General features: G+C 57.9%; 15 non-coding genes and 3 pseudogenes across 15 annotated transcripts; all 18 read right to left on the bottom strand.

The window, feature by feature from the left end:
• Window positions 1-629: 629 nt before the first annotated feature.
• LOC146676008 (5S ribosomal RNA) lies at window positions 630-748 on the bottom strand. Its single transcript, XR_014911043.1, has one exon. It is a non-coding gene; the product is annotated as a 5S ribosomal RNA (ribosomal RNA).
• A 1,256-nt stretch (window positions 749-2,004) lies between these two features.
• LOC146676007 (5S ribosomal RNA) lies at window positions 2,005-2,123 on the bottom strand (annotated as a pseudogene).
• An 862-nt stretch (window positions 2,124-2,985) lies between these two features.
• Window positions 2,986-3,104, bottom strand: LOC146676006 (5S ribosomal RNA). The gene has a single exon (XR_014910975.1). It is a non-coding gene; the product is annotated as a 5S ribosomal RNA (ribosomal RNA).
• Window positions 3,105-4,520: 1,416 nt separating this feature from the next.
• On the bottom strand, window positions 4,521-4,639 carry LOC146676005 (5S ribosomal RNA; annotated as a pseudogene).
• Window positions 4,640-5,660: 1,021 nt separating this feature from the next.
• Window positions 5,661-5,779, bottom strand: LOC146676004 (5S ribosomal RNA). Its single transcript, XR_014911042.1, has one exon. It is a non-coding gene; the product is annotated as a 5S ribosomal RNA (ribosomal RNA).
• Window positions 5,780-6,363: 584 nt separating this feature from the next.
• LOC146676003 (5S ribosomal RNA) lies at window positions 6,364-6,482 on the bottom strand. The gene has a single exon (XR_014911040.1). It is a non-coding gene; the product is annotated as a 5S ribosomal RNA (ribosomal RNA).
• A 1,695-nt stretch (window positions 6,483-8,177) lies between these two features.
• LOC146676002 (5S ribosomal RNA) lies at window positions 8,178-8,296 on the bottom strand. The gene has a single exon (XR_014910904.1). It is a non-coding gene; the product is annotated as a 5S ribosomal RNA (ribosomal RNA).
• Window positions 8,297-9,557: 1,261 nt separating this feature from the next.
• On the bottom strand, window positions 9,558-9,676 carry LOC146676001 (5S ribosomal RNA). Its single transcript, XR_014910903.1, has one exon. It is a non-coding gene; the product is annotated as a 5S ribosomal RNA (ribosomal RNA).
• Window positions 9,677-10,977: 1,301 nt separating this feature from the next.
• LOC146676000 (5S ribosomal RNA) lies at window positions 10,978-11,096 on the bottom strand. The gene has a single exon (XR_014910902.1). It is a non-coding gene; the product is annotated as a 5S ribosomal RNA (ribosomal RNA).
• Window positions 11,097-12,437: 1,341 nt separating this feature from the next.
• Window positions 12,438-12,556, bottom strand: LOC146675999 (5S ribosomal RNA). The gene has a single exon (XR_014910743.1). It is a non-coding gene; the product is annotated as a 5S ribosomal RNA (ribosomal RNA).
• Window positions 12,557-15,206: 2,650 nt separating this feature from the next.
• Window positions 15,207-15,325, bottom strand: LOC146675998 (5S ribosomal RNA). The gene has a single exon (XR_014911039.1). It is a non-coding gene; the product is annotated as a 5S ribosomal RNA (ribosomal RNA).
• An 863-nt stretch (window positions 15,326-16,188) lies between these two features.
• Window positions 16,189-16,307, bottom strand: LOC146675997 (5S ribosomal RNA). Its single transcript, XR_014911038.1, has one exon. It is a non-coding gene; the product is annotated as a 5S ribosomal RNA (ribosomal RNA).
• Window positions 16,308-17,489: 1,182 nt separating this feature from the next.
• Window positions 17,490-17,608, bottom strand: LOC146675996 (5S ribosomal RNA; annotated as a pseudogene).
• A 1,302-nt stretch (window positions 17,609-18,910) lies between these two features.
• Window positions 18,911-19,029, bottom strand: LOC146675995 (5S ribosomal RNA). Its single transcript, XR_014911037.1, has one exon. It is a non-coding gene; the product is annotated as a 5S ribosomal RNA (ribosomal RNA).
• Window positions 19,030-20,087: 1,058 nt separating this feature from the next.
• LOC146675994 (5S ribosomal RNA) lies at window positions 20,088-20,206 on the bottom strand. Its single transcript, XR_014910827.1, has one exon. It is a non-coding gene; the product is annotated as a 5S ribosomal RNA (ribosomal RNA).
• A 1,818-nt stretch (window positions 20,207-22,024) lies between these two features.
• LOC146675993 (5S ribosomal RNA) lies at window positions 22,025-22,143 on the bottom strand. The gene has a single exon (XR_014911036.1). It is a non-coding gene; the product is annotated as a 5S ribosomal RNA (ribosomal RNA).
• A 1,610-nt stretch (window positions 22,144-23,753) lies between these two features.
• Window positions 23,754-23,872, bottom strand: LOC146675992 (5S ribosomal RNA). The gene has a single exon (XR_014910816.1). It is a non-coding gene; the product is annotated as a 5S ribosomal RNA (ribosomal RNA).
• A 1,137-nt stretch (window positions 23,873-25,009) lies between these two features.
• Window positions 25,010-25,128, bottom strand: LOC146675991 (5S ribosomal RNA). The gene has a single exon (XR_014911035.1). It is a non-coding gene; the product is annotated as a 5S ribosomal RNA (ribosomal RNA).
• Between the last annotated feature and the right edge of the window lie 1,334 nt (window positions 25,129-26,462).

The following is a 26,462-nucleotide window of genomic DNA, read 5'->3' as shown; positions in this document are numbered from 1 at the left end:
CCCTGGTGTGGTGTAAGTGGCCTGAGCAAGAGCCACAGACCCTGGTGTGGTGTAATTGGCCTCAATAGCAACTAATGCCCTGGTGTGGTGTAGGTGGCCTCAGCCAGCAGCCACAGGCCCTGGTGTGGTGTAAGTGGCCTCAGCCAGCAGCCACAGGCCCTGGTGTGGTGTAAGTGGCCTCAGCCAGTGCCACAGGCCCTGGTGTGGTGTAAGTGGCCTGAGCAAGAGCCACAGGCCCTGGTGTGGTGTAAGTGGCCTGAGCAAGAGCCACAGACCCTGGTGTGGTGTAATTGGCCTCAATAGCAACTAATGCCCTGGTGTGGTGTAGGTGGCCTCAGCCAGCAGCCACAGGCCCTGGTGTGGTGTAAGTGGCCTCAGCCAGCAGCCACAGGCCCTGGTGTGGTGTAAGTGGCCTCAGCCAGAGCCACAGGCCCTGATGTGGTGTAAGTGGCCCCAGCCGGTCACTCAGGCCCTTGTGTGGTGTAGGTTGCATCAGCTAGCAGCACAAGACATTGGAAAAGAGCCAAAAGCAGTGTCGTTAATGTGCCCTCATTAATGGGCAGCTGCTTTTGGTCTTTTAATACACCCCTTCTCTGGATCAAAAGCGGTTCAATGACATGAAAATGAAAGGCTTACAGCACCAGGTATTCCCAGGCAGTCTCCCATCCAAGTACTAACCAAGCCCAGCCCTGCTTAGCTTCCGAGATCAGACGAGGTCGGGCGTGCTCAGGGTGGTATGGCCGTAAGCTGCTGGCTCCAGCACAATGTCTCAATTTATGGATTCAAGTGATTAGGTGGCAAGTACCTGAAGTTACGAAGACAATCCTATAACCATACCTGCATGTTTGCATAATACCCTAACCCAAAGGCTCAGTTTGGCATTTATCCAACAGCACAGGCCCTGGATTGTTGAAGATGGCCTCAGGAACCAGCACAGGGCCTGGTGTGTTGTACATGGCCACAGCAAGCAGCACAGGGCCTGGTTTGGTGAAGATGGCCTCGGCCAGAAGCGCAGGGCCTGGTGTGATGTGAGTGGCCTGAGCAAGAGCAACAGACCTTGGTGTGGTGTAAGTGGCCTCAGCCAGCAGCCACAGGCCCTGGTGTGGTGTAAGTCGCCTCAGCCAGAAGCCACAGGCACTGGTGTGGTGTAAGTGGCCTCAGCCAGCAGCCACAGGCCCTGGTGTGGTGTAAGTGGCCTCAGCCAGTGCCACAGGCCCTGGTGTGGTGTAAGTGGCCTGAGCAAGAGCCACAGGCCCTGGTGTGGTGTAAGTGGCCTGAGCAAGAGCCACAGGCCCTGGTGTGGTGTAATTGGCCTCAATAGCAACTAATGCCCTGGTGTGGTGTAGGTGGCCTCAGCCAGCAGCCACAGGCCCTGGTGTGGTGTAAGTTGCCTCAGCCAGCAGCCACAGGCCCTGGTGTGGTGTAAGTGGCCTCAGCCAGAAGCCACAGGCACTGGTGTGGTGTAAGTGGCCTCAGCCAGCAGCAAAAGGGCCCTGGTGTGGTGTAAGTCGCCTCAGCCAGCAGCCACAGGCCCTGGTGTGGTGTAGGTGGCCTCAGCCAGTGCCACAGGCCCTGGTGTGGTGTAAGTGGCCTCAGCCAGTGCCACAGGCCCTGGTGTGGTGTAAGTGGCCTGAGCAAGAGCCACAGGCCCTGGTGTGGTGTAAGTGGCCTCAGCCAGTGCCACAGGCCCTGGTGTGGTGTAATTGGCCTCAGCCAGCAGCCACAGGCCCTGGTGTGGTGTAAGTGGCCTCAGCCAGCAGCCACAGGCCCTGGTGTGGTGTAAGTGGCCTCAGCCAGAGCCACAGGCCCTGATGTGGTGTAAGTGGCCCCAGCCGGTCACTCAGGCCCTTGTGTGGTGTAGGTTGCATCAGCTAGCAGCACAAGACATTGGAAAAGAGCCAAAAGCAGTGTCGTTAATGTGCCCTCATTAATGGGCAGCTGCTTTTAGTCTTTTAATACACCCCTTCTCTGGATCAAAAGCGGTTCAATGACATGAAAATGAAAGGCTTACAGCAGCAGGTATTGCCAGGCAGTCTCCCATCCAAGTACTAACCAAGCCAAGCCCTGCTTAGCTTCCGAGATCAGACGAGGTCGGGCGTGCTCAGGGTGGTATGGCCGTAAGCTGCTGGCTCCAGCACAATGTCTCAATTTATGGATTCAAGTGATTAGGTGGCAAGTACCTGAAGTTACGAAGACAATCCTATAACCATACCTGCATGTTTGCATAATACCCTAACCCAAAGGCTCAGTTTGGCATTTATCCAACAGCACAGGCCCTGGATTGTTGAAGATGGCCTCAGGGACCAGCACAGGGCCTGGTGTGTTGTACATGGCCACAGCAAGCAGCACAGGGCCTGGTTTGGTGAAGATGGCCTCGGCCAGAAGCGCAGGGCCTGGTGTGATGTGAGTGGCCTGAGCAAGAGCAACAGGCCTTGGTGTGGTGTAAGTGGCCTCAGCCAGCAGCCACAGGCCCTGGTGTGGTGTAAGTGGCCTGAGCAAGAGCCACAGGCCTTGGTGTGGTGTAAGTGGCCTCAGCCAGCAGCCACAGGCCCTGGTGTGGTGTAAGTGGCCTCAGCCAGCAGCAAAAGGGCCCTGGTGTGGTGTAAGTCGCCTCAGCCAGCAGCCACAGGCCCTGGTGTGGTGTAAGTGGCCTCAATAGCAACTAAGGCCCTGGTGTGGTGTAAGTGGCTTCAGCCAGCAGCCACAGGCTCTGTTGTGGTGTAACTGGCCTCAGCCAGCAGCCACAGGCCCTGGTGTGGTGTAAGTGGCCTCAGCCAGAGCCACAGGCCCTGATGTGGTGTAAGTGGCCCCAGCCGGTCACTCAGGCCCTGGTGTGGTGTAGGTGGCATCAGCTAGCAGCACAAGACATTGGAAAAGAGCCAAAAGCAGTGTCGTTAATGTGCCCTCATTAATGGGCAGCTGCTTTTGGTCTTTTAATACACCCCTTCTCTGGATCAAAAGCGGTTCAATGACATGAAAATGAAAGGCTTACAGCACCAGGTATTCCCAGGAAGTCTCCCATCCAAGTACTAACCAAGCCCAGCCCTGCTTAGCTTCCGAGATCAGACGAGGTCGGGTGTGCTCAGGGTGGTATGGCCGTAAGCTGCTGGCTCCAGCACAATGTCTCAATTTATGGATTCAAGTGATTAGGTGGCAAGTACCTGAAGTTACGAAGACAATCCTATAACCATACCTGCATGTTTGCATAATACCCTAACCCAAAGGCTCAGTTTGGCATTTATCCAACAGCACAGGCCCTGGATTGTTGAAGATGGCCTCAGGAACCAGCACAGGGCCTGGTGTGTTGTACATGGCCACAGCAAGCAGCACAGGGCCTGGTTTGGTGAAGATGGCCTCGGCCAGAAGCGCAGGGCCTGGTGTGAAGTGAGTGGCCTGAGCAAGAGCAACAGGCCTTGGTGTGGTGTAAGTGGCCTCAGCCAGCAGCCACAGGCCCTGGTGTGGTGTAAGTCGCCTCAGCCAGCAGCCACAGGCACTGGTGTGGTGTAAGTGGCCTCAGCCAGCAGCAAAAGGGCCCTGGTGTGGTGTAAGTGGCCTCAGCCAGCAGCCACAGGCCCTGGTGTGGTGTAGGTGGCCTCAGCCAGCAGCCACAGGCACTGGTGTGGTGTAAGTGGCCTCAGCCAGCAGCAAAAGGGCCCTGGTGTGGTGTAAGTGGCCTCAGCCAGCAGCCACAGGCCCTGGTGTGGTGTAGGTGGCCTCAGCCAGCAGCCACAGGCCCTGGTGTGGTGTAAGTGGCCTCAGCCAGCAGCCACAGGCCCTGGTGTGGTGTAAGTGGCCTCAGCCAGTGCCACAGGCCCTGGTGTGGTGTAAGTGGCCTGAGCAAGAGCCACAGACCCTGGTGTGGTGTAATTGGCCTCAGCCAGCAGCCACAGGCCCTGGTGTGGTGTAAGTGGCCTCAGCCAGAAGCCACAGGCACTGGTGTGGTGTAAGTGGCCTCAGCCAGCAGCAAAAGGGCCCTGGTGTGGTGTAAGTCGCCTCAGCCAGCAGCCACAGGCCCTGGTGTGGTGTAGGTGGCCTCAGCCAGCAGCCACAGGCCCTGGTGTGGTGTAAGTGGCCTCAGCCAGTGCCACAGGCCCTGGTGTGGTGTAAGTGGCCTGAGCAAGAGCCACAGGCCCTGGTGTGGTGTAAGTGGCCTCAGCCAGTGCCACAGGCCCTGGTGTGGTGTAATTGGCCTCAGCCAGCAGCCACAGGCCCTGGTGTGGTGTAGGTGGCCTCAGCCAGCAGCCACAGGCCCTGGTGTGGTGTAAGTGGCCTCAGCCAGCAGCCACAGGCCCTGGTGTGGTGTAAGTGGCCTCAGCCAGAGCCACAGGCCCTGATGTGGTGTAAGTGGCCCCAGCCGGTCACTCAGGCCCTTGTGTGGTGTAGGTTGCATCAGCTAGCAGCACAAGACATTGGAAAAGAGCCAAAAGCAGTGTCGTTAATGTGCCCTCATTAATGGGTAGCTGCTTTTTGTCTTTTAATACACCCCTTCTCTGGATCAAAAGCGGTTCAATGACATGAAAGGCTTACTGCACCAGGTATTCCCAGGCAGTCTCCCATCCAAGTACTAACCAAGCCCAGCCCTGCTTAGCTTCCGAGATCAGACGAGGTCGGGCGTGCTCAGGGTGGTATGGCCGTAAGCTGCTGGCTCCAGCACAATGTCTCAATTTATGGATTCAAGTGATTAGGTGGCAAGTACCTGAAGTTACGAAGACAATCCTATAACCATACCTGCATGTTTGCATAATACCCTAACCCAAAGGCTCAGTTTGGCATTTATCCAACAGCACAGGCCCTGGATTGTTGAAGATGGCCTCAGGAACCAGCACAGGGCCTGGTGTGTTGTACATGGCCACAGCAAGCAGCACAGGGCCTGGTTTGGTGAAGATGGCCTCGGCCAGAAGCGCAGGGCCTGGTGTGATGTGAGTGGCCTGAGCAAGAGCAACAGGCCTTGGTGTGGTGTAAGTGGCCTCAGCCAGCAGCCACAGGCCCTGGTGTGGTGTAAGTCGCCTCAGCCAGAAGCCACAGGCACTGGTGTGGTGTAAGTGGCCTCAGCCAGCAGCAAAAGGGCCCTGGTGTGGTGTAAGTGGCCTCAGCCAGCAGCCACAGGCCCTGGTGTGGTGTAGGTGGCCTCAGCCAGCAGCCACAGGCCCTGGTGTGGTGTAAGTGGCCTCAGCCAGTGCCACAGGCCCTGGTGTGGTGTAAGTGGCCTGAGCAAGAGCCACAGGCCCTGGTGTGGTGTAAGTGGCCTGAGCAAGAGCCACAGGCCCTGGTGTGGTGTAAGTGGCCTGAGCAAGAGCCACAGACCCTGGTGTGGTGTAATTGGCCTCAGCCAGCAGCCACAGGCCCTGGTGTGGTGTAGGTGGCCTCAGCCAGCAGCCACAGGCCCTGGTGTGGTGTAAGTGGCCTCAGCCAGCAGCCACAGGCCCTGGTGTGGTGTAAGTGGCCTCAGCCAGAGCCACAGGCCCTGATGTGGTGTAAGTGGCCCCAGCCGGTCACTCAGGCCCTTGTGTGGTGTAGGTTGCATCAGCTAGCAGCACAAGACATTGGAAAAGAGCCAAAAGCAGTGTCGTTAATGTGCCCTCATTAATGGGCAGCTGCTTTTGGTCTTTTAATACACCCCTTCTCTGGATCAAAAGCGGTTCAATGACATGAAAATGAAAGGCTTACAGCACCAGGTATTCCCAGGCAGTCTCCCATCCAAGTACTAACCAAGCCCAGCCCTGCTTAGCTTCCGAGATCAGACGAGGTCGGGCGTGCTCAGGGTGGTATGGCCGTAAGCTGCTGGCGACAGCACAATGTCTCAATTTATGGATTCAAGTGATTAGGTGGCAAGTACCTGAAGTTACGAAGACAATCCTATAACCATACCTGCATGTTTGCATAATACCCTAACCCAAAGGCTCAGTTTGGCATTTATCCAACAGCACAGGCCCTGGATTGTTGAAGATGGCCTCAGGGACCAGCACAGGGCCTGGTGTGTTGTACATGGCCACAGCAAGCAGCACAGGGCCTGGTTTGGTGAAGATGGCCTCGGCCAGAAGCGCAGGGCCTGGTGTGATGTGAGTGGCCTGAGCAAGAGCAACAGGCCTTGGTGTGGTGTAAGTGGCCTCAGCCAGCAGCCACAGGCCCTGGTGTGGTGTAAGTGGCCTCAGCCAGAGCCACAGGCCCTGATGTGGTGTAAGTGGCCCCAGCCGGTCACTCAGGCCCTTGTGTGGTGTAGGTTGCATCAGTTAGCAGCACAAGACATTGGAAAAGAGCCAAAAGCAGTGTCGTTAATGTGCCCTCATTAATGGGCAGCTGCTTTTGGTCTTTTAATACACCCCTTCTCTGGATCAAAAGCGGTTCAATGACATGAAAATGAAAGGCTTACAGCACCAGGTATTCCCAGGCAGTCTCCCATCCAAGTACTAACCAAGCCCAGCCCTGCTTAGCTTCCGAGATCAGACGAGGTCGGGCGTGCTCAGGGTGGTATGGCCGTAAGCTGCTGGCCCCAGCACAATGTCTCAATTTATGGATTCAAGTGATTAGGTGGCAAGTACCTGAAGTTACGAAGACAATCCTATAACCATACCTGCATGTTTGCATAATACCCTAACCCAAAGGCTCAGTTTGGCATTTATCCAACAGCACAGGCCCTGGATTGTTGAAGATGGCCTCAAGAACCAGCACGGGACCTGGTGTGTTTTACATGGCCACAGCAAGCAGCACAGGGCCTGGTTTGGTGAAGATGGCCTCGGCCAGAAGCGCAGGGCCTGGTGTGATGTGAGTGGCCTGAGCAAGAGCAACAGGCCTTGGTGTGGTGTAAGTGGCCTCAGCCAGCAGCCACAGGCCCTGGTGTGGTGTAAGTCGCCTCAGCCAGAAGCCACAGGCACTGGTGTGGTGTAAGTGGCCTCAGCCAGCAGCCACAGGCCCTGGTGTGGTGTAAGTGGCCTCAGCCAGTGCCACAGGCCCTGGTGTGGTGTAAGTGGCCTGAGCAAGAGCCACAGGCCCTGGTGTGGTGTAAGTGGCCTGAGCAAGAGCCACAGACCCTGGTGTGGTGTAATTGGCCTCAATAGCAACTAATGCCCTGGTGTGGTGTAGGTGGCCTCAGCCAGCAGCCACAGGCCCTGGTGTGGTGTAAGTGGCCTCAGCCAGCAGCAAAGGGGCCTGGTGTGGTTTAAGTCGCCTCAGCCAGCAGCCACAGGCCCTGGTGTGGTGTAGGTGGCCTCAGCCAGCAGCCACAGGCCCTGGTGTGGTGTAAGTGGCCACAGCAAGCAGCACAGGGCCTGGTTTGGTGAAGATGGCCTCGGCCAGAAGCGCAGGGCCTGGTGTGATGTGAGTGGCCTGAGCAAGAGCAACAGGCCTTGGTGTGGTGTAAGTGGCCTCAGCCAGCAGCCACAGGCCCTGGTGTGGTGTAAGTCGCCTCAGCCAGCAGCCACAGGCACTGGTGTGGTGTAAGTGGCCTCAGCCAGCAGCAAAAGGGCCCTGGTGTGGTGTAAGTGGCCTCAGCCAGCAGCCACAGGCCTTGGTGTGGTGTAGGTGGCCTCAGCCAGCAGCCACAGGCCCTGGTGTGGTGTAAGTGGCCTCAGCCAGCAGCCACAGGCCCTGGTGTGGTGTAAGTGGCCTCAGCCAGCAGCCACAGGCCCTGGTGTGGTGTAAGTGGCCTCAGCCAGTGCCACAGGCCCTGGTGTGGTGTAAGTCGCCTCAGCTAGAAGACACAGGCACTGGTGTGGTGTAAGTGGCCTCAGCCAGCAGCAAAAGGGCCCTGGTGTGGTGTAAGTCGCCTCAGCCAGCAGCCACAGGCCCTGGTGTGGTGTAGGTGGCCTCAGCCAGCAGCCACAGGCCCTGGTGTGGTGTAAGTGGCCTCAATAGCAACTAAGGCCCTGGTGTGGTGTAAGTGGCTTCAGCCAGCAGCCACAGGCTCTGTTGTGGTGTAACTGGCCTCAGCCAGCAGCCACAGGCCCTGGTGTGGTGTAAGTGGCCTCAGCCAGAGCCACAGGCCCTGATGTGGTGTAAGTGGCCCCAGCCGGTCACTCAGGCCCTGGTGTGGTGTAGGTGGCATCAGCTAGCAGCACAAGACATTGGAAAAGAGCCAAAAGCAGTGTCGTTAATGTGCCCTCATTAATGGGCAGCTGCTTTTGGTCTTTTAATACACCCCTTCTCTGGATCAAAAGCGGTTCAATGACATGAAAATGAAAGGCTTACAGCACCAGGTATTCCCAGGAAGTCTCCCATCCAAGTACTAACCAAGCCCAGCCCTGCTTAGCTTCCGAGATCAGACGAGGTCGGGCGTGCTCAGGGTGGTATGGCCGTAAGCTGCTGGCTCCAGCACAATGTCTCAATTTATGGATTCAAGTGATTAGGTGGCAAGTACCTGAAGTTACGAAGACAATCCTATAACCATACCTGCATGTTTGCATAATACCCTAACCCAAAGGCTCAGTTTGGCATTTATCCAACAGCACAGGCCCTGGATTGTTGAAGATGGCCTCAGGAACCAGCACAGGGCCTGGTGTGTTGTACATGGCCACAGCAAGCAGCACAGGGCCTGGTTTGGTGAAGATGGCCTCGGCCAGAAGCGCAGGGCCTGGTGTGAAGTGAGTGGCCTGAGCAAGAGCAACAGGCCTTGGTGTGGTGTAAGTGGCCTCAGCCAGCAGCCACAGGCACTGGTGTGGTGTAAGTGGCCTCAGCCAGCAGCAAAAGGGCCCTGGTGTGGTGTAAGTGGCCTCAGCCAGCAGCCACAGGCCCTGGTGTGGTGTAGGTGGCCTCAGCCAGCAGCCACAGGCCCTGGTGTGGTGTAAGTGGCCTCAGCCAGCAGCCACAGGCCCTGGTGTGGTGTAAGTGGCCTCAGCCAGTGCCACAGGCCCTGGTGTGGTGTAAGTGGCCTGAGCAAGAGCCACAGACCCTGGTGTGGTGTAATTGGCCTCAGCCAGCAGCCACAGGCCCTGGTGTGGTGTAAGTGGCCTCAGCCAGAAGCCACAGGCACTGGTGTGGTGTAAGTGGCCTCAGCCAGCAGCAAAAGGGCCCTGGTGTGGTGTAAGTCGCCTCAGCCAGCAGCCACAGGCCCTGGTGTGGTGTAGGTGGCCTCAGCCAGCAGCCACAGGCCCTGGTGTGGTGTAAGTGGCCTCAGCCAGTGCCACAGGCCCTGGTGTGGTGTAAGTGGCCTGAGCAAGAGCCACAGGCCCTGGTGTGGTGTAAGTGGCCTCAGCCAGTGCCACAGGCCCTGGTGTGGTGTAATTGGCCTCAGCCAGCAGCCACAGGCCCTGGTGTGGTGTAGGTGGCCTCAGCCAGCAGCCACAGGCCCTGGTGTGGTGTAAGTGGCCTCAGCCAGCAGCCACAGGCCCTGGTGTGGTGTAAGTGGCCTCAGCCAGAGCCACAGGCCCTGATGTGGTGTAAGTGGCCCCAGCCGGTCACTCAGGCCCTTGTGTGGTGTAGGTTGCATCAGCTAGCAGCACAAGACATTGGAAAAGAGCCAAAAGCAGTGTCGTTAATGTGCCCTCATTAATGGGCAGCTGCTTTTGGTCTTTTAATACACCCCTTCTCTGGATCAAAAGCGGTTCAATGACATGAAAATGAAAGGCTTACAGCACCAGGTATTCCCAGGAAGTCTCCCATCCAAGTACTAACCAAGCCCAGCCCTGCTTAGCTTCCGAGATCAGACGAGGTCGGGCGTGCTCAGGGTGGTATGGCCGTAAGCTGCTGGCTCCAGCACAATGTCTCAATTTATGGATTCAAGTGATTAGGTGGCAAGTACCTGAAGTTACGAAGACAATCCTATAACCATACCTACATGTTTGCATAATACCCTAACCCAAAGGCTCAGTTTGGCATTTATCCAACAGCACAGGCCCTGGATTGTTGAAGATGGCCTCAGGGACCAGCACAGGGCCTGGTGTGTTGTACATGGCCACAGCAAGCAGCACAGGGCCTGGTTTGGTGAAGATGGCCTCGGCCAGAAGCGCAGGGCCTGGTGTGATGTGAGTGGCCTGAGCAAGAGCAACAGGCCTTGGTGTGGTGTAAGTGGCCTCAGCCAGCAGCCACAGGCCCTGGTGTGGTGTAAGTGGCCTGAGCAAGAGCCACAGGCCTTGGTGTGGTGTAAGTGGCCTCAGCCAGCAGCCACAGGCCCTGGTGTGGTGTAAGTCGCCTCAGCCAGAAGCCACAGGCACTGGTGTGGTGTAAGTGGCCTCAGCCAGCAGCAAAAGGGCCCTGGTGTGGTGTAAGTGGCCTCAGCCAGCAGCCACAGGCCCTGGTGTGGTGTAGGTGGCCTCAGCCAGCAGCCACAGGCCCTGGTGTGGTGTAAGTGGCCTCAGCCAGCAGCCACAGGCCCTGGTGTGGTGTAAGTGGCCTCAGCCAGCAGCCACAGGCCCTGGTGTGGTGTAAGTGGCCTCAGCCAGTGCCACAGGCCCTGGTGTGGTGTAAGTGGCCTGAGCAAGAGCCACAGACCCTGGTGTGGTGTAATTGGCCTCAGCCAGCAGCCACAGGCCCTGGTGTGGTGTAAGTCGCCTCAGCCAGAAGCCACAGGCACTGGTGTGGTGTAAGTGGCCTCAGCCAGCAGCAAAAGGGCCCTGGTGTGGTGTAAGTCACCTCAGCCAGCAGCCACAGGCCCTGGTGTGGTGTAGGTGGCCTCAGCCAGCAGCCACAGGCCCTGGTGTGGTGTAAGTGGCCTCAATAGCAACTAAGGCCCTGGTGTGGTGTAAGTGGCTTCAGCCAGCAGCCACAGGCTCTGTTGTGGTGTAACTGGCCTCAGCCAGCAGCCACAGGCCCTGGTGTGGTGTAAGTGGCCTCAGCCAGAGCCACAGGCCCTGATGTGGTGTAAGTGGCCCCAGCCGGTCACTCAGGCCCTGGTGTGGTGTAGGTGGCATCAGATAGCAGCACAAGACATTGGAAAAGAGCCAAAAGCAGTGTCGTTAATGTGCCCTCATTAATGGGCAGCTGCTTTTGGTCTTTTAATACACCCCTTCTCTGGATCAAAAGCGGTTCAATGACATGAAAATGAAAGGCTTACAGCACCAGGTATTCCCAGGAAGTCTCCCATCCAAGTACTAACCAAGCCCAGCCCTGCTTAGCTTCCGAGATCAGACGAGGTCGGGCGTGCTCAGGGTGGTATGGCCGTAAGCTGCTGGCTCCAGCACAATGTCTCAATTTATGGATTCAAGTGATTAGGTGGCAAGTACCTGAAGTTACGAAGACAATCCTATAACCATACCTGCATGTTTGCATAATACCCTAACCCAAAGGCTCAGTTTGGCATTTATCCAACAGCACAGGCCCTGGATTGTTGAAGATGGCCTCAGGAACCAGCACAGGGCCTGGTGTGTTGTACATGGCCACAGCAAGCAGCACAGGGCCTGGTTTGGTGAAGATGGCCTCGGCCAGAAGCGCAGGGCCTGGTGTGAAGTGAGTGGCCTGAGCAAGAGCAACAGGCCTTGGTGTGGTGTAAGTGGCCTCAGCCAGCAGCCACAGGCCCTGGTGTGGTGTAAGTCACCTCAGCCAGAAGCCACAGGCACTGGTGTGGTGTAAGTGGCCTCAGCCAGCAGCAAAAGGGCCCTGGTGTGGTGTAAGTGGCCTCAGCCAGCAGCCACAGGCCCTGGTGTGGTGTAGGTGGCCTCAGCCAGCAGCCACAGGCCCTGGTGTGGTGTAAGTGGCCTCAGCCAGCAGCCACAGGCCCTGGTGTGGTGTAAGTGGCCTCAGCCAGCAGCCACAGGCCCTGGTGTGGTGTAAGTGGCCTAAGCCAGTGCCACAGGCCCTGGTGTGGTGTAAGTGGCCTGATCAAGAGCCACAGACCCTGGTGTGGTGTAATTGGCCTCAGCCAGCAGCCACAGGCCCTGGTGTGGTGTAAGTGGCCTCAGCCAGAAGCCACAGGCACTGGTGTGGTGTAAGTGGCCTCAGCCAGCAGCAAAAGGGCCCTGGTGTGGTGTAAGTGGCCTCAGCCAGCAGCCACAGGCCCTGGTGTGGCGTAGGTGGCCTCAGCCAGCAGCCACAGGCCCTGGTGTGGTGTAAGTGGCCTCAGCCAGTGCCACAGGCCCTGGTGTGGTGTAAGTGGCCTGAGCAAGAGCCACAGGCCCTGGTGTGGTGTAAGTGGCCTCAGCCAGTGCCACAGGCCCTGGTGTGGTGTAATTGGCCTCAGCCAGCAGCCACAGGCCCTGGTGTGGTGTAGGTGGCCTCAGCCAGCAGCCACAGGCCCTGGTGTGGTGTAAGTGGCCTCAGCCAGCAGCCACAGGCCCTGGTGTGGTGTAAGTGGCCTCAGCCAGAGCCACAGGCCCTGATGTGGTGTAAGTGGCCCCAGCCGGTCACTCAGGCCCTTGTGTGGTGTAGGTTGCATCAGCTAGCAGCACAAGACATTGGAAAAGAGCCAAAAGCAGTGTCGTTAATGTGCCCTCATTAATGGGCAGCTGCTTTTGGTCTTTTAATACACCCCTTCTCTGGATCAAAAGCGGTTCAATGACATGAAAATGAAAGGCTTACAGCACCAGGTATTCCCAGGCAGTCTCCCATCCAAGTACTAACCAAGCCCAGCCCTGCTTAGCTTCCGAGCTCAGACGAGGTCGGGCGTGCTCAGGGTGGTATGGCCGTAAGCTGCTGGCTCCAGCACAATGTCTCAATTTATGGATTCAAGTGATTAGGTGGCAAGTACCTGAAGTTACGAAGACAATCCTATAACCATACCTGCATGTTTGCATAATACCCTAAACAAAGGCTCAGTTTGGCATTTATCCAACAGCACAGGCCCTGGATTGTTGAAGATGGCCTCAGGGACCAGCACAGGGCCTGGTGTGTTGTACATGGCCACAGCAAGCAGCACAGGGCCTGGTTTGGTGAAGATGGCCTCGGCCAGAAGCGCAGGGCCTGGTGTGATGTGAGTGGCCTGAGCAAGAGCAACAGGCCTTGGTGTGGTGTAAGTGGCCTCAGCCAGCAGCCACAGGCCCTGGTGTGGTGTAAGTCGCCTCAGCCAGAAGCCACAGGCACTGGTGTGGTGTAAGTGGCCTCAGCCAGCAGCAAAAGGGCCCTGGTGTGGTGTAAGTGGCCTCAGCCAGCAGCCACAGGCCCTGGTGTGGTGTAGGTGGCCTCAGCCAGCAGCCACAGGCCCTGGTGTGGTGTAAGTGGCCTCAGCCAGCAGCCACAGGCCCTGGTGTGGTGTAAGTGGCCTGAGCAAGAGCCACAGACCCTGGTGTGGTGTAATTGGCCTCAGCCAGCAGCCACAGGCCCTGGTGTGGTGTAAGTCGCCTCAGCCAGAAGCCACAGGCACTGGTGTGGTGTAAGTGGCCTCAGCCAGCAGCAAAGGGGCCTGGTGTGGTTTAAGTCGCCTCAGCCAGCAGCCACAGGCCCTGGTGTGGTGTAGGTGGCCTCAGCCAGCAGCCACAGGCCCTGGTGTGGTGTAAGTGGCCACAGCAAGCAGCACAGGGCCTGGTTTGGTGAAGATGGCCTCGGCCAGAAGCGCAGGGCCTGGTGTGATGTGAGTGGCCTGAGCAAGAGCAACAGGCCTTGGTGTGGTGTAAGTGGCCTCAGCCAGCAGCCACAGGCCCTGGTGTGGTGTAAGTCGCCTCAGCCAGCAACCACAGGCACTGGTGTGGTGTAAGTGGCCTCAGCCAGCAGCAAAAGGGCCCTGGTGTGCTGTAAGTGGCCTCAGCCAGCAGCCACAGGCCTTGGTGTGGTGTAGGTGGCCTCAGCCAGCAGCCACAGGCCCTGGTGTGGTGTAAGTGGCCTCAGCCAGCAGCCACAGGCCCTGGTGTGGTGTAAGTGGCCTCAGCCAGCAGCCACAGGCCCTGGTGTGGTGTAAGTGGCCTCAGCCAGTGCCACAGGCCCTGGTGTGGTGTAAGTGGCCTGAGCAAGAGCCACAGACCCTGGTGTGGTGTAATTGGCCTCAGCCAGCAGCCACAGGCCCTGGTGTGGTGTAAGTGGCCTCAGCCAGAAGCCACAGGCACTGGTGTGGTGTAAGTGGCCTCAGCCAGCAGCAAAAGGGCCCTGGTGTGGTGTAAGTCGCCTCAGCCAGCAGCCACAGGCCCTGGTGTGGTGTAAGTGGCCACAGCAAGCAGCACAGGGCCTGGTTTGGTGAAGATGGCCTCGGCCAGAAGCGCAGGGCCTGGTGTGATGTGAGTGGCCTGAGCAAGAGCCACAGGCCTTGGTGTGGTGTAAGTGGCCTCAGCCAGCAGCCACAGGCCCTGGTGTGGTGTAAGTCGCCTCAGCCAGAAGCCACAGGCACTGGTGTGGTGTAAGTGGCCTCAGCCAGCAGCAAAAGGGCCCTGGTGTGGTGTAAGTGGCCTCAGCCAGCAGCCACAGGCCCTGGTGTGGTGTAGGTGGCCTCAGCCAGCAGCCACAGGCCCTGGTGTGGTGTAAGTGGCCTCAGCCAGCAACCACAGGCCCTGGTGTGGTGTAAGTGGCCTCAGCCAGTGCCACAGGCCCTGGTGTGGTGTAAGTGGCCTGAGCAAGTGCCACAGGCCCTGGTGTGGTGTAAGTGGCCTGAGCAAGAGCCACAGACCCTGGTGTGGTGTAATTGGCCTCAATAGCAACTAATGCCCTGGTGTGGTGTAGGTGGCCTCAGCCAGCAGCCACAGGCCCTGGTGTGGTGTAAGTGGCCTCAGCCAGAAGCCACAGGCACTGGTGTGGTGTAAGTGGCCTCAGCCAGCAGCAAAAGGGCCCTGGTGTGGTGTAAGTGGCCTCAGCCAGCAGCCACAGGCCCTGGTGTGGTGTAGGTGGCCTCAGCCAGCAGCCACAGGCCCTGGTGTGGTGTAAGTGGCCTCAGCCAGTGCCACAGGCCCTGGTGTGGTGTAAGTGGCCTGAGCAAGAGCCACAGGCCCTGGTGTGGTGTAAGTGGCCTGAGCAAGAGCCACAGGCCCTGGTGTGGTGTAAGTGGCCTGAGCAAGAGCCACAGACCCTGGTGTGGTGTAATTGGCCTCAGCCAGCAGCCACAGGCCCTGGTGTGGTGTAGGTGGCCTCAGCCAGCAGCCACAGGCCCTGGTGTGGTGTAAGTGGCCTCAGCCAGCAGCCACAGGCCCTGGTGTGGTGTAAGTGGCCTCAGCCAGAGCCACAGGCCCTGATGTGGTGTAAGTGGCCCCAGCCGGTCACTCAGGCCCTTGTGTGGTGTAGGTTGCATCAGCTAGCAGCACAAGACATTGGAAAAGAGCCAAAAGCAGTGTCGTTAATGTGCCCTCATTAATGGGCAGCTGCTTTTGGTCTTTTAATACACCCCTTCTCTGGATCAAAAGCGGTTCAATGACATGAAAATGAAAGGCTTACAGCACCAGGTATTCCCAGGCAGTCTCCCATCCAAGTACTAACCAAGCCCAGCCCTGCTTAGCTTCCGAGATCAGACGAGGTCGGGCGTGCTCAGGGTGGTATGGCCGTAAGCTGCTGGCGACAGCACAATGTCTCAATTTATGGATTCAAGTGATTAGGTGGCAAGTACCTGAAGTTACGAAGACAATCCTATAACCATACCTGCATGTTTGCATAATACCCTAACCCAAAGGCTCAGTTTGGCATTTATCCAACAGCACAGGCCCTGGATTGTTGAAGATGGCCTCAGGGACCAGCACAGGGCCTGGTGTGTTGTACATGGCCACAGCAAGCAGCACAGGGCCTGGTTTGGTGAAGATGGCCTCGGCCAGAAGCGCAGGGCCTGGTGTGATGTGAGTGGCCTGAGCAAGAGCAACAGGCCTTGGTGTGGTGTAAGTGGCCTCAGCCAGCAGCCACAGGCCCTGGTGTGGTGTAAGTTGCCTCAGCTAGAAGACACAGGCACTGGTGTAGTGTAAGTGGCCTCAGCCAGCAGCAAAAGGGCCCTGGTGTGGTGTAAGTCGCCTCAGCCAGCAGCCACAGGCCCTGGTGTGGTGTAGGTGGCCTCAGCCAGCAGCCACAGGCCCTGGTGTGGTGTAAGTGGCCTCAATAGCAACTAAGGCCCTGGTGTGGTGTAAGTGGCTTCAGCCAGCAGCCACAGGCTCTGTTGTGGTGTAACTGGCCTCAGCCAGCAGCCACAGGCCCTGGTGTGGTGTAAGTGGCCTCAGCCAGAGCCACAGGCCCTGATGTGGTGTAAGTGGCCCCAGCCGGTCACTCAGGCCCTGGTGTGGTGTAGGTGGCATCAGCTAGCAGCACAAGACATTGGAAAAGAGCCAAAAGCAGTGTCGTTAATGTGCCCTCATTAATGGGCAGCTGCTTTTGGTCTTTTAATACACCCCTTCTCTGGATCAAAAGCGGTTCAATGACATGAAAATGAAAGGCTTACAGCACCAGGTATTCCCAGGCAGTCTCCCATCCAAGTACTAACCAAGCCCAGCCCTGCTTAGCTTCCGAGATCAGACGAGGTCGGGCGTGCTCAGGGTGGTATGGCCGTAAGCTGCTGGCCCCAGCACAATGTCTCAATTTATGGATTCAAGTGATTAGGTGGCAAGTACCTGAAGTTACGAAGACAATCCTATAACCATACCTGCATGTTTGCATAATACCCTAACCCAAGGGCTCAGTTTGGCATTTATCCAACAGCACAGGCCCTGGATTGTTGAAGATGGCCTCAGGAACCAGCACAGGGCCTGGTGTGTTGTACATGGCCACAGCAAGCAGCACAGGGCCTGGTTTGGTGAAGATGGCCTCGGCCAGAAGCGCAGGGCCTGGTGTGATGTGAGTGGCCTGAGCAAGAGCAACAGGCCTTGGTGTGGTGTAAGTGGCCTCAGCCAGCAGCCACAGGCCCTGGTGTGGTGTAAGTCGCCTCAGCCAGAAGCCACAGGCACTGGTGTGGTGTAAGTGGCCTCAGCCAGCAGCAAAAGGGCCCTGGTGTGGTGTAAGTGGCCTCAGCCAGCAGCCACAGGCCCTGGTGTGGTGTAGGTGGCCTCAGCCAGCAGCCACAGGCCCTGGTGTGGTGTAAGTGGCCTCAGCCAGCAGCCACAGGCCCTGGTGTGGTGTAAGTGGCCTCAGCCAGTGCCACAGGCCCTGGTGTGGTGTAAGTGGCCTGAGCAAGAGCCACAGACCCTGGTGTGGTGTAATTGGCCTCAGCCAGCAGCCACAGGCCCTGGTGTGGTGTAAGTTGCCTCAGCTAGAAGACACAGGCACTGGTGTGGTGTAAGTGGCCTCAGCCAGCAGCAAAAGGGCCCTGGTGTGGTGTAAGTCGCCTCAGCCAGCAGCCACAGGCCCTGGTGTGGTGTAGGTGGCCTCAGCCAGCAGCCACAGGCCCTGGTGTGGTGTAAGTGGCCTCAATAGCAACTAAGGCCCTGGTGTGGTGTAAGTGGCTTCAGCCAGCAGCCACAGGCTCTGTTGTGGTGTAACTGGCCTCAGCCAGCAGCCACAGGCCCTGGTGTGGTGTAAGTGGCCTCAGCCAGAGCCACAGGCCCTGATGTGGTGTAAGTGGCCCCAGCCGGTCACTCAGGCCCTGGTGTGGTGTAGGTGGCATCAGCTAGCAGCACAAGACATTGGAAAAGAGCCAAAAGCAGTGTCGTTAATGTGCCCTCATTAATGGGCAGCTGCTTTTGGTCTTTTAATACACCCCTTCTCTGGATCAAAAGCGGTTCAATGACATGAAAATGAAAGGCTTACAGCACCAGGTATTCCCAGGCAGTCTCCCATCCAAGTACTAACCAAGCCAAGCCCTGCTTAGCTTCCGAGATCAGACGAGGTCGGGCGTGCTCAGGGTGGTATGGCCGTAAGCTGCTGGCCCCAGCACAATGTCTCAATTTATGGATTCAAGTGATTAGGTGGCAAGTACCTGAAGTTACGAAGACAATCCTATAACCATACCTGCATGTTTGCATAATACCCTAACCCAAAGGCTCAGTTTGGCATTTATCCAACAGCACAGGCCCTGGATTGTTGAAGATGGCCTCAGGAACCAGCACAGGACCTGGTTTGGTGAAGATGGCCTCGGCCAGAAGCGCAGGGCCTGGTGTGAAGTGAGTGGCCTGAGCAAGAGCAACAGGCCTTGGTGTGGTGTAAGTGGCCTCAGCCAGCAGCCACAGGCCCTGGTGTGGTGTAAGTCGCCTCAGCCAGCAGCCACAGGCACTGGTGTGGTGTAAGTGGCCTCAGCCAGCAGCAAAAGGGCCCTGGTGTGGTGTAAGTGGCCTCAGCCAGCAGCCACAGGCCCTGGTGTGGTGTAGGTGGCCTCAGCCAGCAGCCACAGGCCCTGGTGTGGTGTAAGTGGCCTCAGCCAGCAGCCACAGGCCCTGGTGTGGTGTAAGTGGCCTCAGCCAGCAGCCACAGGCCCTGGTGTGGTGTAAGTGGCCTCAGCCAGTGCCACAGGCCCTGGTGTGGTGTAAGTGGCCTGAGCAAGAGCCACAGACCCTGGTGTGGTGTAATTGGCCTCAGCCAGCAGCCACAGGCCCTGGTGTGGTGTAAGTGGCCTCAGCCAGAAGCCACAGGCACTGGTGTGGTGTAAGTGGCCTCAGCCAGCAGCAAAAGGGCCCTGGTGTGGTGTAAGTCGCCTCAGCCAGCAGCCACAGGCCCTGGTGTGGTGTAGGTGGCCTCAGCCAGCAGCCACAGGCCCTGGTGTGGTGTAAGTGGCCTCAGCCAGTGCCACAGGCCCTGGTGTGGTGTAAGTGGCCTGAGCAAGAGCCACAGGCCCTGGTGTGGTGTAAGTGGCCTCAGCCAGTGCCACAGGCCCTGGTGTGGTGTAATTGGCCTCAGCCAGCAGCCACAGGCCCTGGTGTGGTGTAGGTGGCCTCAGCCAGCAGCCACAGGCCCTGGTGTGGTGTAAGTGGCCTCAGCCAGCAGCCACAGGCCCTGGTGTGGTGTAAGTGGCCTCAGCCAGAGCCACAGGCCCTGATGTGGTGTAAGTGGCCCCAGCCGGTCACTCAGGCCCTTGTGTGGTGTAGGTTGCATCAGCTAGCAGCACAAGACATTGGAAAAGAGCCAAAAGCAGTGTCGTTAATGTGCCCTCATTAATGGGCAGCTGCTTTTGGTCTTTTAATACACCCCTTCTCTGGATCAAAAGCGGTTCAATGACATGAAAATGAAAGGCTTACAGCACCAGGTATTCCCAGGCAGTCTCCCATCCAAGTACTAACCAAGCCCAGCCCTGCTTAGCTTCCGAGATCAGACGAGGTCGGGCGTGCTCAGGGTGGTATGGCCGTAAGCTGCTGGCTCCAGCACAATGTCTCAATTTATGGATTCAAGTGATTAGGTGGCAAGTACCTGAAGTTACGAAGACAATCCTATAACCATACCTGCATGTTTGCATAATACCCTAACCCAAAGGCTCAGTTTGGCATTTATCCAACAGCACAGGCCCTGGATTGTTGAAGATGGCCTCAGGGACCAGCACAGGGCCTGGTGTGTTGTACATGGCCACAGCAAGCAGCACAGGGCCTGGTTTGGTGAAGATGGCCTCGGCCAGAAGCGCAGGGCCTGGTGTGATGTGAGTGGCCTGAGCAAGAGCAACAGGCCTTGGTGTGGTGTAAGTGGCCTCAGCCAGCAGCCACAGGCCCTGGTGTGGTGTAAGTGGCCTGAGCAAGAGCCACAGACCCTGGTGTGGTGTAATTGGCCTCAGCCAGCAGCCACAGGCCCTGGTGTGGTGTAAGTGGCCTCAGCCAGAAGCCACAGGCACTGGTGTGGTGTAAGTGGCCTCAGCCAGCAGCAAAAGGGCCCTGGTGTGGTTTAAGTCGCCTCAGCCAGCAGCCACAGGCCCTGGTGTGGTGTAGGTGGCCTCAGCCAGCAGCCACAGGCCCTGGTGTGGTGTAAGTGGCCACAGCAAGCAGCACAGGGCCTGGTTTGGTGAAGATGGCCTCGGCCAGAAGCGCAGGGCCTGGTGTGATGTGAGTGGCCTGAGCAAGAGCCACAGGCCCTGGTGTGGTGTAAGTGGCCTGAGCAAGAGCCACAGACCCTGGTGTGGTGTAATTGGCCTCAATAGCAACTAATGCCCTGGTGTGGTGTAGGTGGCCTCAGCCAGCAGCCACAGGCCCTGGTGTGGTGTAAGTGGCCTCAGCCAGAGCCACAGGCCCTGATGTGGTGTAAGTGGCCCCAGCCGGTCACTCAGGCCCTTGTGTGGTGTAGGTTGCATCAGCTAGCAGCACAAGACATTGGAAAAGAGCCAAAAGCAGTGTCGTTAATGTGCCCTCATTAATGGGCAGCTGCTTTTGGTCTTTTAATACACCCCTTCTCTGTATCAAAAGCGGTTCAATGACATGAAAAGGAGAGGCTTACAGCACCAGGTATTCCCAGGTAGTCTCCCATCCAAGTACTAACCAAGCCCAGCCCTGCTTAGCTTCCGAGATCAGACGAGGTCGGGCGTGCTCAGGGTGGTATGGCCGTAAGCTGCTGGCTCCAGCACAATGTCTCAATTTATGGATTCAAGTGATTAGGTGGCAAGTACCTGAAGTTACGAAGACAATCCTATAACCATACCTGCATGTTTGCATAATACCCTAACCCAAAGGCTCAGTTTGGCATTTATCCAACAGCACAGGCCCTGGATTGTTGAAGATGGCCTCAGGAACCAGCACAGGGCCTGGTGTGTTGTACATGGCCACAGCAAGCAGCACAGGGCCTGGTTTGGTGAAGATGGCCTCGGCCAGAAGCGCAGGGCCTGGTGTGAAGTGAGTGGCCTGAACAAGAGCAACAGGCCTTGGTGTGGTGTAAGTGGCCTCAGCCAGCAGCCACAGGCCCTGGTGTGGTGTAAGTCGCCTCAGCCAGAAGCCACAGGCACTGGTGTGGTGTAAGTGGCCTCAGCCAGCAGCAAAAGGGCCCTGGTGTGGTGTAAGTGGCCTCAGCCAGCAGCCACAGGCCCTGGTGTGGTGTAAGTCGCCTCAGCCAGAAGCCACAGGCACTGGTGTGGTGTAAGTGGCCTCAGCCAGCAGCAAAAGGGCCCTGGTGTGGTGTAAGTGGCCTCAGCCAGCAGCCACAGGCCCTGGTGTGGTGTAGGTGGACTCAGCCAGCAGCCACAGGCCCTGGTGTGGTGTAAGTGGCCTCAGCCAGTGCCACAGGCCCTGGTGTGGTGTAAGTGGCCTGAGCAAGAGCCACAGGCCCTGGTGTGGTGTAAGTGGCCTGAGCAAGAGCCACAGACCCTGGTGTGGTGTAATTGGCCTCAATAGCAACTAATGCCCTGGTGTGGTGTAGGTGGCCTCAGCCAGCAGCCACAGGCCCTGGTGTGGTGTAGGTGGCCTCAGCCAGCAGCCACAGGCCCTGGTGTGGTGTAAGTGGCCTCAGCCAGAAGCCACAGGCACTGGTGTGGTGTAAGTGGCCTCAGCCAGCAGCAAAAGGGCCCTGGTGTGGTGTAAGTCGCCTCAGCCAGCAGCCACAGGCCCTGGTGTGGTGTAAGTGGCCTCAGCCAGAAGCCACAGGCACTGGTGTGGTGTAAGTGGCCTCAGCCAGCAGCAAAAGGGCCCTGGTGTGGTGTAGGTGGCCTCAGCCAGCAGCCACAGGCCCTGGTGTGGTGTAAGTGGCCTCAGCCAGTGCCACAGGCCCTGGTGTGGTGTAAGTGGCCTGAGCAAGAGCCACAGGCCCTGGTGTGGTGTAATTGGCCTCAGCCAGCAGCCACAGGCCCTGGTGTGGTGTAAGTGGCCTCAGCTAGAAGCCACAGGCACTGGTGTGGTGTAAGTGGCCTCAGCCAGCAGCCACAGGCCCTGGTTTGGTGTAGGTGGCCTCAGCCAGCAGCCACAGGCCCTGGTGTGGTGTAAGTGGCCTCAGCCAGTGCCACAGGCCCTGGTGTGGTGTAAGTGGCCTGAGCAAGAGCCACAGGCCCTGGTGTGGTGTAAGTGGCCTCAGCCAGTGCCACAGGCCCTGGTGTGGTGTAATTGGACTCAGCCAGCAGCCACAGGCCCTGGTGTGGTGTAGGTGGCCTCAGCCAGCAGCCACAGGCCCTGGTGTGGTGTAAGTGGCCTCAGCCAGCAGCCACAGGCCCTGGTGTGGTGTAAGTGGCCTCAGCCAGAGCCACAGGCCCTGATGTGGTGTAAGTGGCCCCAGCCGGTCACTCAGGCCCTTGTGTGGTGTAGGTTGCATCAGCTAGCAGCACAAGACATTGGAAAAGAGCCAAAAGCAGTGTCGTTAATGTGCCCTCATTAATGGGCAGCTGCTTTTGGTCTTTTAATACACCCCTTCTCTGGATCAAAAGCGGTTCAATGACATGAAAATGAAAGGCTTACAGCACCAGGTATTCCCAGGCAGTCTCCCATCCAAGTACTAACCAAGCCCAGCCCTGCTTAGCTTCCGAGATCAGACGAGGTCGGGCGTGCTCAGGGTGGTATGGCCGTAAGCTGCTGGCCCCAGCACAATGTCTCAATTTATGGATTCAAGTGATTAGGTGGCAAGTACCTGAAGTTACGAAGACAATCCTATAACCATACCTGCATGTTTGCATAATACCCTAACCCAAAGGCTCAGTTTGGCATTTATCCAACAGCACAGGCCCTGGATTGTTGAAGATGGCCTCAAGAACCAGCACGGGACCTGGTGTGTTTTACATGGCCACAGCAAGCAGCACAGGGCCTGGTTTGGTGAAGATGGCCTCGGCCAGAAGCGCAGGGCCTGGTGTGATGTGAGTGGCCTGAGCAAGAGCAACAGGCCTTGGTGTGGTGTAAGTGGCCTCAGCCAGCAGCCACAGGCCCTGGTGTGGTGTAAGTCGCCTCAGCCAGAAGCCACAGGCACTGGTGTGGTGTAAGTGGCCTCAGCCAGCAGCCACAGGCCCTGGTGTGGTGTAGGTGGCCTCAGCCAGCAGCCACAGGCCCTGGTGTGGTGTAAGTGGCCTCAGCCAGCAGCCACAGGCCCTGGTGTGGTGTAAGTGGCCTCAGCCAGTGCCACAGGCCCTGGTGTGGTGTAAGTGGCCTGAGCAAGAGCCACAGACCCTGGTGTGGTGTAATTGGCCTCAGCCAGCAGCCACAGGCCCTGGTGTGGTGTAAGTCGCCTCAGCCAGAAGCCACAGGCACTGGTGTGGTGTAAGTGGCCTCAGCCAGCAGCAAAAGGGCCCTGGTGTGGTTTAAGTCGCCTCAGCCAGCAGCCACAGGCCCTGGTGTGGTGTAGGTGGCCTCAGCCAGCAGCCACAGGCCCTGGTGTGGTGTAAGTGGCCACAGCAAGCAGCACAGGGCCTGGTTTGGTGAAGATGGCCTCGGCCAGAAGCGCAGGGCCTGGTGTGATGTGAGTGGCCTGAGCAAGAGCCACAGGCCTTGGTGTGGTGTAAGTGGCCTCAGCCAGCAGCCACAGGCCCTGGTGTGGTGTAAGTCGCCTCAGCCAGAAGCCACAGGCACTGGTGTGGTGTAAGTGGCCTCAGCCAGCAGCAAAAGGGCCCTGGTGTGGTGTAAGTGGCCTCAGCCAGCAGCCACAGGCCCTGGTGTGGTGTAGGTGGCCTCAGCCAGCAGCCACAGGCCCTGGTGTGGTGTAAGTGGCCTCAGCCAGCAGCCACAGGCCCTGGTGTGGTGTAAGTGGCCTCAGCCAGTGCCACAGGCCCTGGTGTGGTGTAAGTGGCCTGAGCAAGAGCCACAGACCCTGGTGTGGTGTAAGTGGCCTGAGCAAGAGCCACAGACCCTGGTGTGGTGTAATTGGCCTCAATAGCAACTAATGCCCTGGTGTGGTGTAGGTGGCCTCAGCCAGCAGCCACAGGCCCTGGTGTGGTGTAAGTGGCCTCAGCCAGCAGCCACAGGCCCTGGTGTGGTGTAAGTGGCCTCAGCCAGAGCCACAGGCCCTGATGTGGTGTAAGTGGCCCCAGCCGGTCACTCAGGCCCTTGTGTGGTGTAGGTTGCATCAGCTAGCAGCACAAGACATTGGAAAAGAGCCAAAAGCAGTGTCGTTAATGTGCCCTCATTAATGGGCAGCTGCTTTTGGTCTTTTAATACACCCCTTCTCTGGATCAAAAGCGGTTCAATGACATGAAAGGCTTACAGCACCAGGTATTCCCAGGTAGTCTCCCATCCAAGTACTAACCAAGCCCAGCCCTGCTTAGCTTCCGAGATCAGACGAGGTCGGGCGTGCTCAGGGTGGTATGGCCGTAAGCTGCTGGCTCCAGCACAATGTCTCAATTTATGGATTCAAGTGATTAGGTGGCAAGTACCTGAAGTTACGAAGACAATCCTATAACCATACCTGCATGTTTGCATAATACCCTAACCCAAAGGCTCAGTTTGGCATTTATCCAACAGCACAGGCCCTGGATTGTTGAAGATGGCCTCAGGGACCAGCACAGGGCCTGGTGTGTTGTACATGGCCACAGCAAGCAGCACAGGGCCTGGTTTGGTGAAGATGGCCTCGGCCAGAAGCGCAGGGCCTGGTGTGATGTGAGTGGCCTGAGCAAGAGCAACAGGCCTTGGTGTGGTGTAAGTGGCCTCAGCCAGCAGCCACAGGCCCTGGTGTGGTGTAAGTCGCCTCAGCCAGAAGCCACAGGCACTGGTGTGGTGTAAGTGGCCTCAGCCAGCAGCAAAAGGGCCCTGGTGTGGTGTAAGTGGCCTCAGCCAGCAGCCACAGGCCCTGGTGTGGTGTAGGTGGCCTCAGCCAGCAGCCACAGGCCCTGGTGTGGTGTAAGTGGCCTCAGCCAGTGCCACAGGCCCTGGTGTGGTGTAAGTGGCCTGAGCAAGAGCCACAGACCCTGGTGTGGTGTAATTGGCCTCAATAGCAACTAATGCCCTGGTGTGGTGTAGGTGGCCTCAGCCAGCAGCCACAGGCCCTGGTGTGGTGTAAGTGGCCTCAGCCAGTGCCACAGGCCCTGGTGTGGTGTAAGTGGCCTGAGCAAGAGCCACAGGCCCTGGTGTGGTGTAAGTGGCCTGAGCAAGAGCCACAGGCCCTGGTGTGGTGTAATTGGCCTCAATAGCAACTAATGCCCTGGTGTGGTGTAGGTGGCCTCAGCCAGCAGCCACAGGCCCTGGTGTGGTGTAAGTTGCCTCAGCCAGCAGCCACAGGCCCTGGTGTGGTGTAAGTGGCCTCAGCCAGCAGCCACAGGCCCTGATGTGGTGTAAGTGGCCCCAGCCGGTCACTCAGGCCCTTGTGTGGTGTAGGTTGCATCAGCTAGCAGCACAAGACATTGGAAAAGAGCCAAAAGCAGTGTCGTTAATGTGCCCTCATTAATGGGCAGCTGCTTTTGGTCTTTTAATACACCCCTTCTCTGGATCAAAAGCGGTTCAATGACATGAAAATGAAAGGCTTACAGCACCAGGTATTCCCAGGCAGTCTCCCATCCAAGTACTAACCAAGCCCAGCCCTGCTTAGCTTCCGAGATCAGACGAGGTCGGGCGTGCTCAGGGTGGTATGGCCGTAAGCTGCTGGCTCCAGCACAATGTCTCAATTTATGGATTCAAGTGATTAGGTGGCAAGTACCTGAAGTTACGAAGACAATCCTATAACCATACCTGCATGTTTGCATAATACCCTAACCCAAAGGCTCAGTTTGGCATTTATCCAACAGCACAGGCCCTGGATTGTTGAAGATGGCCTCAGGGACCAGCACAGGGCCTGGTGTGTTGTACATGGCCACAGCAAGCAGCACAGGGCCTGGTTTGGTGAAGATGGCCTCGGCCAGAAGCGCAGGGCCTGGTGTGATGTGAGTGGCCTGAGCAAGAGCAACAGGCCTTGGTGTGGTGTAAGTGGCCTCAGCCAGCAGCCACAGGCCCTGGTGTGGTGTAAGTGGCCTGAGCAAGAGCCACAGACCCTGGTGTGGTGTAATTGGCCTCAGCCAGCAGCCACAGGCCCTGGTGTGGTGTAAGTCGCCTCAGCCAGAAGCCACAGGCACTGGTGTGGTGTAAGTGGCCTCAGCCAGCAGCAAAAGGGCCCTGGTGTGGTTTAAGTCGCCTCAGCCAGCAGCCACAGGCCCTGGTGTGGTGTAGGTGGCCTCAGCCAGCAGCCACAGGCCCTGGTGTGGTGTAAGTGGCCACAGCAAGCAGCACAGGGCCTGGTTTGGTGAAGATGGCCTCGGCCAGAAGCGCAGGGCCTGGTGTGATGTGAGTGGCCTGAGCAAGAGCCACAGGCCTTGGTGTGGTGTAAGTGGCCTCAGCCAGCAGCCACAGGCCCTGGTGTGGTGTAAGTCGCCTCAGCCAGAAGCCACAGGCACTGGTGTGGTGTAAGTGGCCTCAGCCAGCAGCAAAAGGGCCCTGGTGTGGTGTAAGTGGCCTCAGCCAGCAGCCACAGGCCCTGGTGTGGTGTAGGTGGCCTCAGCCAGCAGCCACAGGCCCTGGTGTGGTGTAAGTGGCCTCAGCCAGCAGCCACAGGCCCTGGTGTGGTGTAAGTGGCCTCAGCCAGTGCCACAGGCCCTGGTGTGGTGTAAGTGGCCTGAGCAAGTGCCACAGGCCCTGGTGTGGTGTAAGTGGCCTGAGCAAGAGCCACAGACCCTGGTGTGGTGTAATTGGCCTCAATAGCAACTAATGCCCTGGTGTGGAGTAGGTGGCCTCAGCCAGCAGCCACAGGCCCTGGTGTGGTGTAAGTGGCCTCAGCCAGCAGCCACAGGCCCTGGTGTGGTGTAAGTGGCCTCAGCCAGAGCCACAGGCCCTGATGTGGTGTAAGTGGCCCCAGCCGGTCACTCAGGCCCTTGTGTGGTGTAGGTTGCATCAGCTAGCAGCACAAGACATTGGAAAAGAGCCAAAAGCAGTGTCGTTAATGTG

This window comes from Rhamphochromis longiceps, linkage group LG3, assembly GCF_057381845.1.
Source record: "Rhamphochromis longiceps isolate RC_006_pf linkage group LG3, R_longiceps_female_GT1.1, whole genome shotgun sequence".
Classification (NCBI taxonomy): domain Eukaryota; kingdom Metazoa; phylum Chordata; class Actinopteri; order Cichliformes; family Cichlidae; genus Rhamphochromis; species Rhamphochromis longiceps.
The sequence above is the reverse complement of the archived record's forward strand: the minus strand, read 5'-3'. Positions and strand labels throughout refer to the sequence as shown.